We start from the raw sequence: 16,700 nt of genomic DNA, 5'->3' as shown, positions 1-16,700 counted from the left end.
TCCAGCACCACAGGGGGTGGTGGAGGAGAAAGAAAGAATAGAGCTATGTTTACCTTAGTTAATGAGGGTATCGGGTACATAAATACTGTCTAGGGATCATGAGAACGTGTGGAAGTCAGGAAACACTCAAGGCTATATGCTAGGTCTCTTAGGACCAAGCACATCCTTGGAGATCTGGGACGTGGTTTAGAGCACAGAGCTCATCCTGTGGGTCCTTTGCCACGGCAGCATGGGCTGCCCTGGCTCTACTGCTTTGTACTTTTATGATAACACAGCTGTTCTTGATCTCTGCTTCTACTGTTTCAGTCACCACCCGCCAACTTCCTTTATTGTTTCTGTCTCATAGCCTTTGCTCAATAATCATGACTGTCACTTCATGGTTTCTGCTTTCTGTTTGTCATTCCAACTTCTGTCATTCCTGTCAACTTCTGTAACTCTTAGCACAGCAGCCACTACCCTCCCTTCCATTGAAACAGTCCATGACAGAAGGCCTTATTGATGTCACTGACTCTTTTCCTCACTAGCTAGGATTCTCTTCCCATATCATTTTAGTGAACACTGGCAGGTCTGTGGATCAGGCCTTTGAATCAGATATGCAAATTTAGTTGAATCAGGAATTAGAAGATTTAACCATCCTTCCTCAGAAGGGACTATGGGCATTCTAGGAATTGAATGAATAAGAAATTTTCCTATCCAGTGAAGAAAATCTTCCTTTTATCTGATTGGCTACTAAGCACTTCTGTGTTCATTGTCATGACTTCATTGCTCCAATTTGCACATTTATTTATTTATTTATTTATTTATTTATTTATTTATTGTTGCTCCTAGGGTTTAAACTCAGGGCCTGGGTGCTGTCTCTGAGCTTCTTTGTGCAAAAGGGTAGTGCTCTACCACTTGCGCCACAGTGCCACTTCCAGCTTTTTCTGAATAGTTTATTGAAGATAAGAGTCTCACGGAATTTTTTGCCCAGACTGGCTTCGAATTGAGATCCTCAGGTTTCAGCCTTCTGAGTAGCTAGGATTACAGGCATGAGCCACCTGACCTGGCTTTGTCTTTATTTTTAATGTACACTTCTTTCCTTTGTGTCTCTATTTCTTTTCTTACAAAGTCATCAGTCATGTGTCTGGGTCCATGTTAATTCAGGATAATCTCATTTTAGCTAATTATATCTGCAAGAAAAAGAGCCTTCTAAAGAAGGTCCCATTTTGACGTTCTGAGTCAATCTCAATTTGAGGGGATAGAATTCAACTCATTACAACATGCTAAATATTTTCCAGTCTTTGGTCACATTTAAAATGGGAAAAGAATTTTAGGCCTTTCTTAGTCTCTGTTGAGTGAGGTATGTTCATTACTTTCCTCTAGGGGAATACAGATTACAGGAAAATTGTGAAACCTCAAATCTGCCTGTCACCAGCATACAGGCCCAATGATACGCAGGCACAAATGACACCAAGTAAATGAACACTGCTTTTGACCAACTGGGATTTTTGCCTCAAAATGCCCATTTCTCTTCCTAAATTCCTAGGTCTCAGGTCTAAAGCCCTGAATAAAAGCCAAAAAAAAAATCTTCTTATAGATTATGCATCAAGCAAGACTTTGTAATTTAACAAGGTGGCAAGAGTTCAAAAAGGAGTCATTCAAATGAAAAATGTCCCCAAGGACAATGTCTCTATCTAGTTTAGGAGGTGGCATAAGACAGGACAAAGACACAGACTTTGAGTCAACACTGATATGAGTTTAAATCTTAATTTTGCCACTTATTAGCGGATAACCTTGTTCAGATTAATTGGTCTCCTTTAATTGTTTCCTGATAAAAGAGTGAAGCAGTAAAAATTCATGAGGTTATTGTCAAGACTAAATGAGATTATCTACATAAATCCCTTACTTCAAGGAAAACATTAGGAAGGCCTGGAAGACTGGCCTAAACCACCCATAGGAGGTCTTGTATCTCCTGGACCCTTTTCCTGGCATCCCTAAAGCTTCACAAAGCAGAAGCCTTCCCACTGTGGGAGCACCCTCTCTCATCAGTGCATCAGCTACAAGGGAGCCACGCTCTCCAGAAACAAAGCAAAGTAAAAAACAGAAAGACTCTAGTATCAACCAGTTTGTAAATTAAGGTTAAAAATTGGCAGCTTTCAGCTCAAACCCCATCACTCATCACTTTTACTTGGCCTTGACAATTTAAAACATTTGGGAATCCAGAGCTGGTGGCTCCTGCCTGCCATCCTAGCTACTCCGGAGACTGAGATCTAAGGATGGCAGTTGGAAGCCAGCCCAGGCAGAAAACTCTGTGACACTCTTACTCCAATAAACAACCCAGTAAAAGCTGGAATTGAGGGCTGGGGATATGGCAAGAGTGCCTGCCTCGGCTATACGAGGCCCTAGGTTCGATTCCCCAGTACCACATATATAGAAAATGGCCAGAAGTGGCGCTGTGGCTCAAGTGGCAGAGTGCTAGCCTTGAGCGGGAAGAAGCCAGGGACAGTGCTCAGGCCCTGAGTCCAAGGCCCAGGACTGGCCAAAAAAAAGAAGAAGCTGGAATTGACACTATGGCTCAAGTGGTAGAACACTAGCTGTCAGCACAAATTGGCTCAGAGACAGTATGCAGGCCCTGAGTTCAAAGGACAGGACTGGCAAGAAAAAAGGGTGGGGGGGAGGTCCTGTTGCCTGTATTTGAAAACCTGAAGATGTTCTACAAATAAATAAAAAAACAAAATTTCAAATTTCTCTCATAAAAAGGAAGACCTGATCATATTAAGCCTAGAGTAGCTGTTTATCCATATTGTACAAATTGGCATACCTTTGAGAGTGAAGAATGATCTTTCTTATAATTAGCTTGAAAAACAAATGTTCTCTGGTTTGCTAGAGCAATTTGCTGGAGCAAGTTGGTGTGTGTGTATGCCTGTGTTTCTGTGTGTGTGTGTGTGTGTGTGAGTGTGTGTGTTCGGTTGTCTCACCCATGACCCCAGGAGATTGGAGCCATGGTTGCCCCATGTAGAGAATCTGACACCTTCAGGTCACCTTTATCTCTAGGGTTTTCAGTTTTCAATTTCTTATTTTATCACTTATTTTAATTTTATCATACTATTTAACAATTCATGTTTCCATTCCCAGAATCAGATAATCAAAAGTAAGTTTTCAAATCAGCATTGGGCTTCATGCAGGTGCCATCAAGGGTTTTGATAGAATTTCTGGTCATGTAGTGCTACCTCTGCAATGTCATCATCCAGTGGCCTATCAGCTAGACCTTCTCTGCATCTATAGGGCATGGACCACTGGGCTGGTCATGTAATAGCTCAAAGACATGGTAAGATTCTTGGAATGCCCTCTGAATCACGAAAGGATTGGTTGAGAGGAGGAAAATTCGAGTTTCTGAGAATTCTTAATTTTTTAAGGAATCTCCATCCTATGAATACATTGTATTTCAAAGCTTTACTTGTGAATCCAGCATAAAGAATCCAAAACGAATATTCATATAGAAGGAGTACTGTTGGTATGTATTTCCTTTCCCCCACCTATTTATGGTAAAAGTAAAATTAAAACTAAATCAGAGGGGTTGGGACTATGGCTTAGCGGTAGAGCGCTCACTTTGCATGCATGAAGCCCTGGGTTCGATTTCTCAGCACCACATAAATAGATAAAGCCAGAAGTGGCGCTGTGGCTCAAGTGGTAGAGCTTTGAGCAATAAGGAAGACAGGGACAGTGCTCAGGCCCTGAGTCCAAGCCCCAGGACTGAGCAAAAAATAAAATAAAGCAAAACTAAATCAGAGAATGTATAGAGATGAATGCTGCTAAATCTATTGTCAGGTTTTTGTTAAATTGGAACTCTGTATTAATGGAGGAGAAACTATTTCTAAGTATTCACTCTAGGAATTCTTAGCAACTGAGGGGAGAATTGAAGAGATTCTAGGGGGGCGGGCATTTACCTCCTCTGCAAAATATTTATTCATGCAAAATGTCTATTCATGCAATATAGGATAGATTTATACATATATATATGTACAATATATTAAACACATTCAATGTGATATAATGCATACAATATAAAGCTCTTTAGTACCTAAAATATTTGATGACTACAGAAGGTGTCATACCTTGATTGAGGTAGATTATTTGAACCATTCAGAACACAGCTATCTCATGACTTAGGCTATGCTGGAAAAGCCCCACTTGAGAAAACAGATAACCTTGTATTGAGTTTAATATCTGCTGTGAACTTGTGCACCTTTGAGTGAATGACTCATTGTCCTTGAGATGCACTTTTTTTAATCAGCTGAATAAGGACAATAACAATAATTCATATTTCACAGACATGTTTTTATGATTGAGATAATGTATGTGGCAGTGCTTTATATATTGTGAAATGCTAAAGAACCAAAGAAGAAAGAAATCGTAACAATGCTTATTGACCGCATGTTATGAACTAAGCTATTAACTTATTAACTAACCCTGGATTCCAATTTCACTGCCAGTTGCAGTATCCTTAAAAGTGCTGCACTAAATCTTTCTCAGCTACCTACAAATGAGGAGGCCAAGGGAACACTTCAGCTATGAACAGAAACTAATCAGCCTCCTCCTACTGAAAATACTTACAGAGCATTGGCTGGTAAACATCCTGCCTTCTGATTTTAATGACAATATTACAATGGTTATGATGCTGTATCCTGGGCCACGCCTCCAAGTAAGAGGCTGACTCATGGTCACTTGTGAATATGAGGGAGAAGAAATGCCCCACTTAAAGAGTTAGATAATGGCCACTTTGAGTCACAATTGCACTTAATATTTCTACAGGGTTGAAGTAGGTGGTCTTGAGTTCAATTAGAATGTATCAATGTTGTTATGATGGATTCCTAGAATTTAAGTGGCATTGACTTGTATGTAGTTTACTAGGGACATCATAACAAAGGACCTCAGGCAAAGTGTTTTTGTTTTGTTTATTTTTGCCAGTCCTGGGGGTTGAACTCGGGGCTTGAGCACTGTCCCTGGCTTCTTTTTTTTCTCAAGGCTAGCACTTGAGCCACCGTGTCACATCTAGCTTTTTCTATATATGTAGTGCTGAGGAATTGAACCCAGGGCTTCATATATGTGAGGCAAGCACTCTACCACTAGGCCATATTTCAGTGCCAGGCAAAGTGGTTTTTAATGAAACTTGTTTTTAACCACTTCTGAAGTGGTTGTTGGTGTGGTTGCTTCCTTCTGATACTTTTCCTCTCAAGCTTGTGATGGATAGATAGCTGCCTTCTTCAGTTGTCTTTATAGGGTCTGTCCTGTGTGTGTGTGCACGTGCGTGCGTGCATGCGCATGCACCCTAATCTTCTCTTTTCTATCTCTTTGCATTAAGGACACCCTAATGACCTCATTTTTATTAAAACATCCCTTAAAAGGAATTATCTCCAAATATACTTTAGTCATACTGTAAGCTACTCAGGGGATAGGGCTTCAACAAAGGAATTTTGGAGGAACATAATCTAGTCCATGGTCCTTTGTTAGAGATATCAAAGGTGATTTTGTTCTCAAGACACTTTGCCTAATCTCTTATCTCTATCTTCTTTACCTTTACCTTTTTCCCATAGTCCTACCCAACCTACTTAAGTTTTCGTAGCACCCTAAATCCTGGTGAATACATCATTGGTATTCCCATCAGTAACTCCATTTCACTGGTGTGTTGGTGTTCAAGACAAGCCTGTGAAAATTCAAAGATGTGTCAAGCCTTTGAAACATCTTCAAAGGGTCCTTCTGGAATCCACCCTCCCTAGACTAGCATCTTATATGGCTCCCTTTTTGTGTGTCTAATTGACTCGAAGGCCTCTGGTCTACTCATTCCCTTAGATTCTGGTTTCCTGGTAGATTTATTTGGTCTTTTAGTCTCTTTTCCTGAATGGAGCTCTTCCACATCCCCCTCTGGGTTATTAGCCATCACCCAGAAAGAAGTTGGTAGAAATTAACTTGGCCTGGTCTATTTCAACCCAGCTGTGCTCACATAGAGAGATGAAAAGAATGTTTCACCCTACCATTCAATTCAGGCTAATTCCTAAGCATGGCAAGGCACCTTGATGTTCCCTCCTCTCTCCACCCTAAACATACTAAGCAGATGGTTTCAGTGACATTACGTAACTGCTATTTCATCACTTTTTTGTCTAGTTACATCTCTGACCTCATTTACTGGAGTACCATGTAGCTTCAAGACAAAATTTAATACAATGGTGAGTATCCTAAATGAAAGAGGTCATCAACTACCATACATGGTTGTGATAACAATCATTATTATGTTATTATCAGTATTAACCTATCAAATATGTTTTATTTTTGCTGTTTTCTATTTCTAGTTGGTTTTTTTTTTATTTTTTATTTATTTTTTATTTTTTTTGCCAGTCCTGGGGCTTGGACTCAGGGCCTGAGCACTGTCCCTGGCTTCTTGTTGCTCAAGGCTAGCACTCTGCCACTTAAGCCACAGCGCCACTTCTGGCCGTTTTCTGTATATGTGGTGCTGGGGAATCGAACCCAGGGCCTCATGTATACGAGGCAGGCACTCTTGCCACTAGGCCATATCCCCAGCCCTCTAGTTGGTTTTTAATCTCATCTCATTTGAAGAGTAACTTAGGAGGAGTGCAGTAAATGGTCTATTCATTAACATTTAAGACAATAAACTTAGTTTGAAGTAATGGAAGAGCAAGTGTTCCAGTTGTTTCATTTTTAAAGCAGCAACTTTTAAACAAAAGCCTCAATATTTTGAAGTCTTTCAAGTAAAGTATTGACATTTCTAGACAACAATATTGTAAGATTATTCACTTGTAGTCCTGTTTTTTTCCTTGTATTTTCTTTTCTTGTAATTTAAACCCCACTTTGTTTGCTATTGGAATAACTTCAGAATAAAATCATTCAAAGCCCAGGTATCCAAATGGTATAATAATAGCTCTTCTGATGCTAGGAGAAGTAATGTCATCCTGAATGAATTTAAAAATAGATTTGTAAATCAAATATTTTTCAGCTTTTACAAGCAGTTACTTCCCAATCCTCTGGCAAGAATGCCACAGGCAGTCACCCCAATATAAATATGTAGTTTAGAAAGGTAAACACTCATTAAAGTCACTAGTGGTAGCATTGTTTCTCAGAGGGTTCAGCAATATTTGTTCAGGGGGTAGATAAAGGAGGAAATTAGTAATGTTTCCACTGAGCTCTTACTCCTTTCTACATACAGCCTTTCCCTAGGAGCAAGGCAGTAATGTGTGTGTGTTCCACAATGCCCCAAGGTAGCCTTAGGCTTCAAGGACAAATCAAGGCCCACACTGGTTACTTGCTAAATCATCCCCCGCCCCCTTTTTAAAGTTGGTTTTTTTAAACTGACAACAATAAATCAGATCTTCAAAATGATGGGAATCAATTTGTAGGACAAATTTCATATGTATACATGTTAGTATAGCTTACATATTTACTCATAAACTAAAAACGATTCAGATCCGTGCTCTGATCTAATTTCATGGAATTTACAGGGATTTTAAAACCTTAATCTATCAGTCTAGTTAGATCGATGGCTAACAACCTATGCTACCTAGGAAAGTCTGGCTGAAAATAAAAGGGAAATGGAATACCTGAATTCTACCATGCCTTTGATTCTGAAAATTAAGAAATTCTTTCAGGAAAAGCAAATTTCATCTGATCATCTTACAGGGATTATATGAGGATAGTAGAATAAAATACACAGGTTAGGGGGTAGCAGTATTTGCTAGTGAGCATTTGGTGGAATCGATGGAAAAAACACAACTATTCACCCTTACATTAAAAAAAAAAGAAATTGATTTAAGATTCTGGAGTTATTTATGTGCTTTTTAGGTTAAGATTTGATGATGTGATTAAACTTGTCACATGTGTTTGTTGATTGTAAGCAGCTAATGTAAAATAATTGTCAGACAAAACAATATGGTTCTTTTATCTGATTAAGACTTTTAAAATTTTAGCAAGTGAATCTTTTTTTTTTTTTTACATAATTAGGTTGGAGACATGCCAAGTTCTCTTATTATTTATTTATTTATTTTATCTTTGCCAGTCTTGGAGCTTGAACTCAGAGCCTGGGCACTGTCGCTGAGCTTTAGTAGGAAAGTAAGTCTGACTTAGTTTTCCTACTAATGTCAATTTTATAAGGTCAGGAGGTAGAGGAGTTGCTCAATAAGTAGAATGTTTGCTGAGCATATTCAAGGCCCTAGGTTTCCCAGCATCCCACACACCAAAAAAATAAGTTTTAAAAAACATTTTACTTTTGGCTCTACGTCCTGTTTTTTTTTTTTTTTTAGGAGCATAATAATGATACCTCATAAAGGCTGTGAGGACAAGAGGAATTACTTAATGCACAGTATGATGAAAGAGTATCTAGCGCAGCATAAACCATGGATGGCTAGTTATAGTTGCTACCATTATTTACAGCAGATTCAATCACTGCATTTTGAAAACCACTGACTACAGCTTTTGTTGCATTGGCCATTGATTATTAGGAGACTTTCCTTATCCATGCCATTAGGCTCTTAGGTTACATTGTGGTATGGGATGGTTCAAGCACAGAGCTTTATGTCATACTGAGTCTTGGAAGAAAGTTTATAAAATAACATAAAAAGCAATACCTTAATCTGCTCACAAAGTGAGTATCTCCTACCTATACACTTTAGGGGTTCTGTTTGCTTGGTTTTTTGGTTTTGTTAGTTTTAGGTCCTCTCTTTATGACAGCATAGAACTCTTGCATGCTTGCAATGTCTTTCACATTTCTTTTCCGCATGTGGACTGAATTGATTCCTTGTTTTTCAACTACAACCATCATGGAATCAAGATTAATAACCTGCTTGGTGAGTTTTGTCCACTTTGGAATCTGGCGCCTTTGTACTCACTGTGGCCTGTTGAGCTTCATGGTTCTTTGTAAATGCCCCAGTAGTGAGGTCAAAGGCAGCAGCAGGCAAGGAGCCTTACTTTCCATTAGTCCTCCCCAGCCTGCCTCCATTATTTTTTCCCTTCTTTCAAGCCTTCAGCCAGGGTTGAGGAGAAACTGAGAGTTGATTTAAAGTTCCCTCGATTTATTCCCTAGACTTAGAACAATGCCTAGCCTATTGAAAGTACTCCATAAGTATTTGTGGAATGAATCAAGGTAAGATAGGCCTGGTAGACTATATTGTAGTCCCATGTAGCAATGGTACATATATCTTCACGATCAGTACCTTCATCTCAGAGCATATCATATCTGAAACAGAATTTGTTTTAGGCATGAGGTTTTTGTAATCATCATGGTGTTTATTTCCACTACTTACTTATGACTAAGTTTAGCATAGCTTAAGAAAGAAAACAATAAGCAAGAAGAACGAGAAATGCACTCTGAAAGAGTTTTTATTCTTCAATCCATTGATCATCCCCTCAACATTCCTCCAGAAAATACTTAGTAGAGACTCAATCTGTATCAGGTACAAACCTAGGTAATATAATACTATATAACTTCAAATCTACTTAGTATAAACACTACCAAATAATGAATAGTATCTACAATATACAATATCATGACAAATAGAATGATTTTCAGGAGTGTTTTAGAGATGATTCTGTTTATCACAGAAGAAATGAAGAACATATCAGAAGCAGACTAGTTATGTGTTAATGTAAGGTGTAATTAAAAATAGCAATACTAGCCAGGCACTGGTGGCTCGGGCCTACAATCCTGGCTACATCAGAGGTTGAGATCTGAGGACTGAGGCTTGAAATCAGCCAGGGCAGAAAAGTCTGTGAGACTCTCATCTCCAATTAACCAGCAAAAGGCCAGACAGAAGTGGAGCAGTAGCTCAAGTGGAAGAGCACCAGTCTTGAGCATAAAAGCCAAGTGAGAGCACAAGGCCCTGAGTTCAAGCCTTAGCACTAGCACATATGCAAAATAGCAATACACCACCAACTCATACATATTTTATTACTAACCACTGATTTCTAGTTTATTCATTTCTTCCAAAGCCATAATATTGAACCCCTTTGACCAGAAACATGTTAGTTTTTATTTATTTATTTATTTATTTATTTATTTATTTATTTATTTATTTATTTATTTATTTATTTGCCAGTCCTGGGCCTTGGGCTCAGGGCCCAAGCACTGTCCTTGGCTTCTTTTTGCTCAAGGCTAGCACTCTGCCACTTAAGCCACAGCGCCACTTCTGGCCATTTTCTATATATGTGGTGCTGAGGAATAGAGCCCAGGGCTTCATGTATAAAAAGTGAGTACTTTACCACTAGGCCATATCCCCAGCTTCAAGTTTTTGTTTTTTTTTAAATTTTTAAAAGCTGCCCCACAATGATGTCTCAGGAAATGTTCTGAGACACTTGTAGAAGATATGGTGGAGGCATTTTTCCTAATTTTCTTAGTTTCTTTGCAAAGTTACCTCTTTCTTCTAGCAGATTTTGACCTTCATTCTTGGTCACTTAATGATTATATTTATCCTAAAGTGAAAATAAACCCATTTTTTCCCATTTTTCAAATACCACAGTCCATTTGTTTAGGGAAGGAGAAAGGACATGACAAGCAAGCATGTATTTTGAAAAAGATTTAAAGGGATGATGAGGTTGAGGAACTTCGCTAAACACCCTGGCCATATATTTTTTTAAAACCTATTTATCAGCTAATATTCATAGAATGCCTGTTTTGTATGCTTAAGTGGAACTACTTTGTAAGTGGTCCATTCGATGCAAACATTGTGCATATGCGATATATCCAACATCTAGATAAATGCCTCCATTTGGGGTGGTCATCTGCCCCCCCCCCCCATGATGAGTCCACTAACCAGGAACAATGAATGCTAAGAAGCAAGTAGCAAGGTTATAGAGTCTACGCAGTCAACTAGCATTCATGTGGCCAGGTACTGTGCATAGTAGCTTCATTTTGAGTAATTTAGTTTTCTTGTAAAATGACAGTTGGAGAAAGCAAAGAGTGGGAACGTTCAAAAGTTAGGCACAAAATGTATTTTCGTTTCGAAAGGTCCAGGGAGGAGAAGGCAGGCCAATCTCAACAAGTTGAGAACCCTCACTGGAAGGGACTCAGTGTCCACCTGAGAAATATACAATTAAACAAGGGGGAAGCCCCTGCTACTTTCGCCTGGGTTGTCCACCTGCTGGGCCACAGCGGCCAGACTAGCCAGGCGAGCTTGGGGGCAGGGTCTGGCCCGCAGCGGTCTACCATCCTTTTCCCGCCCACTAGCGTCAGGCCACGCCCCCTCGATGTGGACCAATGGGCTGGGCCCAGGGGCGGGGCGCGCGGGAGGCGCGGGGCGGGAGGCGTGGGGCGGGGCGCTCGCGGCTGGCGCGGTCCTGGCGGTAGCGGCCGGAGTGGCGGCGGCGGCTTGGCCGGGCGTCCGCAGGCTGTGCGTGGGGGATGGGGGCGGCGAGCTCGGGTCCGCAGGGACGGCGGCGGCGGCGACTGTGAGAGTTCGGCGGGCGTCCGCCTTTGGGACAGATGGAGCCCTGCGGTGAGTGAGAGGCTGCGGTAGCGGGCTGGGTCTCCGGAGAGTCGCGGTCGGGGGCCCCGAGTGGAGGCCACGGCGGGGGACCCCGGTCCTTACGGCCCCGGGTCTTCGTGGAGGGTCGAGCACAGGACGAGGGGCGTGGGCGAGCCGGGACGTCCCTAACTGGCCGGCGCCGACGTTGCGGGCGTGCGCGGGGCAACGCGGGCCTCGTGGGGCTTCCCGCAGCCCCGTGCTAGTCCGGCCCGGCGCGCGTCGCCTCCGATCCTCCCCACATTCGTTTTCCTGCCCGCCCGTGTCGCCCCCCTCGTTGGCACTGGGATGGGTGATGATGATGATTTTCTGGAGGCGGGGGAGGATGGAGTGCGAAATTTTCTAAAGTTTGAAACCTGACAAACGCCGAGGTGCCTGCGGGTGAGGAACGCGCACCTCGTATCCCACGTTTACCTTTTCTTATCGCACCGGGTCCTCTAGGCCCGTGCTGTTTGTTACCCTGGGCCCCGAGTCTGGAGAAGTGAAAACATCCTCGTCCCCCTTCCCCCCACTTCTCCCCCTGGTGTCCCCTCTCTCACTCCCCGCGACTCCTATTCCCCACCCCACCCCACCCCCGTCTTAGCCCCTGGGCAAATTGTGTGCTTTGCAAAATAGGAATTGTTGGAGGTGAGAGGTGGCAGTTACTGCATCATAGGAAAGCCAGTCCCCTCCTGGAGTTTGTTGCGGACGTCTTGGTCCCAAGACCCTATCTGTGATTCAGATCTGGTATCTTGGAGGAGGAGCTTGCTGGGGCCCAAACCTGGCGCCCATAGGGCTCAACTTGTCGGGACACACGCCCCAGTTTATCTCTGTTTCACCTCACCTCTAGGGATCTATAGCGGGGTTCGACAGTGTGGTTTTTTTGTAAGGGATAGGAGCTCTTTAACATCTTTTAATGGTGAATCTTTTTCAGGGGGAGAGGAATGTCGGGACACACGCCCCAGTTTATCTCTGTTTCACCTCACCTCTAGGGATCTATAGCGGGGTTCGACAGTGTGGTTTTTTTTTGTAAGGGATAGGAGCTCTTTAACATCTTTTAATGGTGAATCTTTTTCAGGGGGAGAGGAATGTCGGGACACGCCCCGGTTTATCTCTGTTTCACCTCATCTCTAGGGATCTATAGCGGGGTTCGACAGTGTGGTTTTTTTGTAAGGGATAGGAGCTCTTTAACATCTTTTAATGGTGAATCTTTTTCAGGGGGAGAGGAATGTGTTGGATGTTTTCTGAGTTTCAGGACCACAGCCCAAAGGAGCAGCCTTCTTTCAGAGGTTACTTTTTCTCCTTTCCTCATATTTGGGGATTCACTTCACCTCCATATTGCGCTTGGGACAAGGGAGTTCCCTCTTTATGAAAAAAATGTACAGAATTAGATGTGGAAGTGAATATTTGAGTGAATTTAATAAATCCCAACATCATGGGAGTCTTGGCGAATTAGGTCTTTCTCCTCAGTGATTACTTTAGGCAATTTGCCAGAAATGTCTACTTAGATCCACTTTCTTATATGGTAGGAGCAAGCAAAGAACCCCTAGGCAGTTATGCTTTATTAACTTGACACAGTACATGTAGGCCTGGTCTTGGGGGTGAGGTGGGATGGGATCTTACCTGACAAACATAAGACAGGACCAGGTAAGAAGTGTTTCAGTCTCTAAATTGGCAAGTAATAGAACTTGGAGATGAAGACAGCACTATCTAATGAAGGTTTTGCTGGCTGGTTATTCCCACTCCCCAAAAGCCCTTAACCTAGGAATGTGAGCTTTTACAGTAACTGCTGTTTGGAACTAGGTTGAGTAATGTTCCTACCCAAAAGGAATGCCATTGGTAGCATTAGCTCAGAAGATTTACCAGGATCCTACTATGTTACACAGAGTCCTGCAGAATCTTTCCATCTATTAGGTAGCAATAGACAATACCAACTAAATATTTAAGGCCCAAAGCATATCATGGGTTTCCTGAGAGAAGAATGGTGAATACCCTATGAGAGAGAAGAGGGATGATTATTTTCCATGGAGGAAATGAAAAGGTTTCCTGGAAGAATTGTTTTGTGTGAGCTAGAAGGTAAAAGAATGATTTTAATAGCACAGAAGGTAGAAGGGACCTCTGGAGCAGAATTTCTATCATCTCTAATGCATACCAGGATGTCACTGATCCAGCTGACAGGTTTCTGCAGTGAAGCTTTAAAGCCATTTTTGTTTGCTTGTTTATGATTTCTCACTCACCCCTGGCATAGTGATGAGCCACACATACAGGCACATTTCAGCTTCTCACCTAAAGACATATTTATGTGTAAAGAAACAAGGAAAGTTAAAAGGAAGATTAGGAGCTTGATCTGGATCTGGTTTGATAAAAGAGTTCTGTGGAGTTTTGTTCTTTGTCCTTATTACTGTGATAAGCAAATAAGCCACTGTGTTCAGGGAGCAAACATTGGGTGATACTGCCTCCTTAGATAACAACTTTTCTTAATAAAATGGTTCAGTATGTGTTGCTGAAAAAGTTTTCAAACATCATACTCTCCCTTTCTAAGGACAACTGGAGCGATTGCAACATATTTTTTAAAATAGGGAAAGAAAAAGTTTCAAGGACTACTCAAAAAGAATGTCCCACCATTTTGCTTATACTTTATCTGATTCTTTGAACAGTCTGATGTCAGATTTGTGGTTAGTTTGTCACATTTGTTTGTGGCTGGCGAGCTTCCAAAGGACATAATAGGGTTGAATCAGCCCTGAGCACACATTATATATGTGCCTTTTTTTGTATCAAGAAAGGGAGAGAGAGGTTGGATGGATGAAGAATGACAGGGCTGGTAGGGAAAATCTTGAATAGCCCAAAGTTGATCCAAGGTATAGACTCTTAAAAAAGCAAGCAACTAAAACTATTTTATGGAAATTTCAAATACATATACACACACATATGTGTGTGTATATATATATGTAGACTAATACAATAAACGATTTCCAACTTCATTTAAAAATATTATCAACTCAAGTTGGTCACCAGTGGCTCATGCCTATAATCCTAGCTACTGAAGAGGCTGAGACCTAGAGGATAGTGGTTTGAAGCCACCTGGGGCAGAATAGTCCATGAGACAGCCTCAACAGTTAACTAGCAAAAATATGTTTTAGAGGCATGGCTCAAGTGGTAGAGTACCAGCCATGAGTAAGCAAGCTAAGTAAGAGCAATAGACACTGAGTTCAAGCCTCAGACCCGAAAAAAACATTTAAAAGTTACAAACTTAGTCATTCTTTAAAAAAAAAAAATCTTCCACTGGGGATTGAACCTAGGGTTTCAGGTATACTAGAACCTAGGCTTTATTGAATTTAGGGCCTCAGGCCTGCTGGACAAACACTCTTCTTAGGGAACTCCCAACTCTTAAAATTTTGTTTTAGCCAGGTGCCAGTGGTTCATGTCTGTAATCCTAGCTACTCTGTAGGCTGAAATGTAGGATCTCAGTTCAAAGCCAGTCTGGGTAGGAAAGTCCATGAGAATCTTATCTCCAGTTACCTACCAAAAAGTTGGAAGTGGAGCTGTGACACAAATGCAAAAGCTCAAGTGAGAAAGCTCAGGAACAGCATCCAGGCTTTGAGTTCAAGCCTCAGGACCAGCACAATTTTTTTTTTTTTTTGTTGCCAGTCCTGGGCTTGGACTCAAGGCCTGAGCACTGTCCCTGGCTTCTTTTTGCTCAAGGCTAGCACTCTGCCACTTGAGCCACAGCGCCACTTTTGGCAATTTTTCTGTATATGTGGTGCTGGGGAATTGAACCCAGGGCCTCATGTATACGAGGCAAGCACTCTTGCCACTAGGCCATATCCCCAGCCCCAGGACCAGCACAATTTTAAAAAAAGGTTTATTTTGAGACAGTCTTACTGAGTTTCCCAGGGTGGCCTCAAACTTTTGATCCTCTTCCCATAGCCTCTTAAGTAGCTGAGATTATAGGGTGTGTCATCACACAGCTTGTCTTCCTTTAAATATATTCCCACTCATTCAGTCTCCCATAATATTTCGAAGCACTTCCCAAACATTTTATCCATAAATATTTTAGGGCATATTAAATCTAATAACAACACCATTCAGTATTTAATCATTATTCTATTGAGTTGAATTCAGTATTAATTTAAAATGAATTCATGATTACATCAATTGAAGAATCATTTGGGTTTTTTGAGTTTTTCTGTTCTTGTTTTACAGATTGATGTGCTATACATGCACATATTCATTCTAATTTATTGATGCATAACTTAAATGTAATAAAAGTTTCTAAGTATTCATTTGGAGTAAGTTTTGATAAATGTATATACCCATGTTATCATGAGTGTAAAATGTAGAGCATTTCCATCATTCTAAAACATTCCTTCATGCTCATCTGCAGTTCTCCCACACCTGATCACCTGCCAGTGATCCATTTTTTTTATCACATTCTCTAGAATTTCATATAATAAATCATTATATACATATATTTTCTGTTGTCTGATTACTTCATCTTCTTTGTGCTAATATTGGGGCATGAATGCAGGGCCTGAGCGCTGTCTCAGGTTTTTTGGGGTGTGTGTGTGTGTGTGTGTGTGTTTTCCCCATCCTGGGGCTTGGGTTCTGTCCCTGAACTTCTTTTGCTCAAAGCTAGCACTTTACCACTTGAGCCACAGCACTACTTTTGTTTTTTGGGTTTGTTTTTTTTAATGCTATATTGGAGATAAGAGTTTCATGGACTTTCCTACCTGACTGGCTTCAAACTGTGATCCTCAGATCTCAGCCTCCTGAGTAGCTAGGATTATAGGCATGAGCCACCAGACCCTGCTTGTCTCAGGTTTTTTGCACAAGGCTGGCACTTAACCACTTGAGCCACAGCTCTACTTGGAAGCATTGTACATAAAAATTTCATGAACTTTCCTACCCAGGTTGGTTTTGAGATGTAATCCTCAGATCTCAGACTCTTGAAAAGCTAGGATTATAGATGAGAGCCACCTGGTAGCTGTCAGACTTCTTTGAATTAACATAGTGCTTTTGATATTCATAGATGGTTTCTTTCTTTGTCAGAGTAAGTGATATTCCATGGTAAAATTATACCACAGTTGGTCTATCCACTTATCTGTTGATGGATGTTGGATTGTTTCTAGCTTTGACCATCATGAAAAAAATTTGTGTGAACAAGTTTTGTACTGAATAAATTTTTAAATTTCTTTTTGTTACGTAAAAGCATAATTGCTG

At 41.1% G+C, this 16,700-nt stretch overlaps 1 protein-coding gene across 3 annotated transcripts in view; it reads left to right on the top strand.

The window, feature by feature from the left end:
* Window positions 1–6,141: 6,141 nt before the first annotated feature.
* The window catches only part of Arhgap29 (Rho GTPase activating protein 29), a 67,372-nt gene continuing 56,813 nt past the window's right edge, over window positions 6,142–16,700 (top strand). The window contains exon 1 of one of the 3 annotated variants that reach the window (XM_048351997.1): window positions 6,142–6,203. The gene's annotated coding sequence lies outside the window, so the exon portion shown is untranslated. Of the gene's footprint in view, window positions 6,204–11,350; window positions 11,475–11,635; window positions 11,883–16,700 lie in introns of those variants that run through there. The other 2 variants (XM_048351995.1, XM_048351998.1) reach the window with 2 other exon arrangements.

This window comes from Perognathus longimembris, chromosome 7 (genome assembly GCF_023159225.1).
Source record: "Perognathus longimembris pacificus isolate PPM17 chromosome 7, ASM2315922v1, whole genome shotgun sequence".
NCBI classification, from domain to species: Eukaryota; Metazoa; Chordata; class Mammalia; order Rodentia; family Heteromyidae; genus Perognathus; species Perognathus longimembris.
This window is presented reverse-complemented; position numbering and strand designations above follow the sequence as displayed.